We start from the raw sequence: 2,864 nt of genomic DNA, 5'->3' as shown, positions 1-2,864 counted from the left end.
GAATCATTGTGATCATTTATGAAGGTTTACAGTGGATTCATTAGCTATAATAGGTCCTTTAAGTCTCTGAGATTTATTCAAGAGAGTTCATCAAGGTCCATTCGAGACATTGCAAGTGCATCTTCTAGGCATTGAATCAGGTTTGTTTGCAAGGGATCAACACAAGGTCAAAATACATTTCTAGAAAATTCATTTAAAGATCAAGTTAGAAACCCATTCTTCATTACAAATACATCAAGGTTTACATCCATTTACAAAGTCATTACAAAGATACAAAATCTAAAACCTACAAAAGAATACAACTTTGACCTACAATTAACTTTGGTCAACTATTGACTTTTTTGTCAATCAGTTGACCAAAGTCAACTCTACTAGTCCTAACCTAATTACAATACTATCTTCAATCCCAAGCTACCCTAGTCTTTTTTTCTTCACGGTCCTTGGTCTTTTTACCAAAATTCCATGCCTTGATTAATCCATGTCCAACCTTGCCTAAGCCAAGTGTGCTTCCACCCTACAAGGACATAAACAAAGAACCTTAGTTACAAACCATATCATAAACCTATGTTCATTGATACAAAAACAATTCCAAGCCATAAGTCAAACCTTTCCATCATCCAAATTAACAAGTGACAATCATTTACCAACATGTTCAAATTCAATTCCAAACCATTTTAAAATACAACCATAACACAGACAATGATAAGTAGCATTAATTTCACAAAGTAGCATGCATAGCTTCTAACAGTTACACATGAACCACACCATTCAAAGCGAATTAACTAATCAAGCATACCGTTACACATAAAACTAACAATATGACTACAAGTTTTCACCAACAACAAATTCTGCCTAGCTAGTTCAGTGAGTTTTTTTACATTAGCATAACATTACTGAATACAATTAACCTAACAATTTCATAGCATCTAAAATAACATTTTTTAACAAATAGTTTATTCAAACAAACCATGGCATAGCATATTCCACAGGGTGCATCAACAAATTAAGAGATGACAGTTCCAATTAACATATCAATTAACTATAGGTTCAACACCAAAACCAATTGACATCATACAGGACCTGCACTTTCAATCAACATACATTTCATAACAATTATAGTGAAACAATTAAATTCACTAGTATACATCTTGCCGACCATACTAATTGAACCTTAATAGGATATTTAACACTTCTAACATTTTTCTTCTAACCGTTTTCATTCAAAACCAACCTTTGTTGAATCAACAGTCCAATGCAAATTCAATTCAATTATGATAATTATCACAAAATAACTTCTCATAGCACTACAATCCTTACACAACTAGTTAGCTCATTCCAACTATTAATGAATTCACCAATACTAATACTAACAAATCGAAATTGTGGTTTATAGCTGCAGCTTGAAGACACCAGCCACAACTAACTATTCCAACTATAAAAATCCAATATAACAATTTGAACTAACTTAAGTTAAATGCTATTTCATACTAACATAATTTCAACATCTTCTAACTAACAGAACTAACATCCCAATCCAATCTAATATAACAACTAACTAACAACTTTCCCTTTTTCAAACTAACTGCAATAACAGTCTAGCATTCAATAATATAATAATTAACTCCATCCAATTTTCTAACTGACTGAATTAACTGCACTAATTGTTTCTTAACTCTGACTCTGCATAACTGAATCTAACATACAAAACTAACATTGTTACTAACATCTAACCACTTTGCTATTAGAAACTTAACTGAAGGGTAACTGCCCTAACTACCCTAACGGTTTCCCTAATCAGTGACATCATCACTCACTTTGTAAATAATAATCATCCCCAATCATTGGGGGAGACCAATCATTGGCACAATCATTACCTCAGAACTCTCTAAATCATCAGTCTCCCATCTCACCTTCACCATATGCTCATCACCATAATTGTAGATCTTCAACATTGGAAGCTCTAACAATTGAGCTAAGCCTCTCATCAATTTCATCAACAAGCTCCTCTCCACTCTCACACACGTGTTAAAAATAACAACAAGCTTTCATAAGACATTAGAAGAGAGAAGAATAAGAAGATTGAAACACACTTCAAACTTGAGCAAGGAATGTGGATTTTACCTGAAGCGGGGAACCTTTAAATTTCTTTGACACACGACACCTATGAGGAGCCTCCATAGCTACTCCAACAGCTAAGATTTCTACCTCTTCATCTCAAATTTGTATTGCAATGATGTAGTCCAATGTCAGAGGGACCAACCCCTAAGGTTTGGATCCCTCTTAAGGCCCCTGCGCCGTTTAATTTTGATTCCATTGTTTTGGGGTTCATGTGTTGCTTTGCTCTATTTAGACTCAGTGATAGGAATTAGGGAAATATATGGGTGAATTGTTGAATCGAGGACTTGGACGTTTGTTTTGGTATGAATTTTTGAACGCGTTGGATATTGAATGAAATGAATTGAATGCAGATTCTATCTCTCTCTCTCTCTCATGTGGTTGTGCATTTAGGCTTTAGGTGCAAAGAAATTGATTTATACACCCCAATTGATTCATATGCTCCTTCCTCTGAAATTTCCACTAGCATGGGCTTTCTTTGTTGAAGCCCAACAATGCTTTTACAATCCATACCCCTGCCACACACTGCACCCCTGCATCCTCTTTCTTTTTTTAATTGTTTTTTCAATAGTTTTTTATGCATTTTATTTTCTTTTAATGAAAACACTTAGAAAAAATAATAAATATACTTAGATGTAGATTTTGATTTGTTTAATCCATATTTTGAGAAAACAACAAAATAATGCTTTAGTTTAGAAATTAACCACTAACGTTTTAACGTTAACTCTCTAATCAGTTTCTAACCAATA

General features: G+C 33.6%; 1 long non-coding RNA gene across 1 annotated transcript; it reads right to left on the bottom strand.

The window, feature by feature from the left end:
* Positions 1–205: 205 nt before the first annotated feature.
* On the bottom strand, positions 206–2,523 carry LOC127075479 (uncharacterized). Its single transcript, XR_007786464.1, has 2 exons — positions 2,122–2,523; positions 206–514 (listed from the first exon to the last, which is right to left on the bottom strand). It is a non-coding gene; the product is annotated as an uncharacterized LOC127075479 (long non-coding RNA).
* Positions 2,524–2,864: the final 341 nt, after the last annotated feature.

This window comes from Lathyrus oleraceus, chromosome 4 (genome assembly GCF_024323335.1).
Source record: "Lathyrus oleraceus cultivar Zhongwan6 chromosome 4, CAAS_Psat_ZW6_1.0, whole genome shotgun sequence".
NCBI classification, from domain to species: Eukaryota; Viridiplantae; Streptophyta; class Magnoliopsida; order Fabales; family Fabaceae; genus Lathyrus; species Lathyrus oleraceus.
Note: the sequence above shows the minus strand (reverse complement) of the source record. Positions and strands in the feature narration are given on the sequence as shown.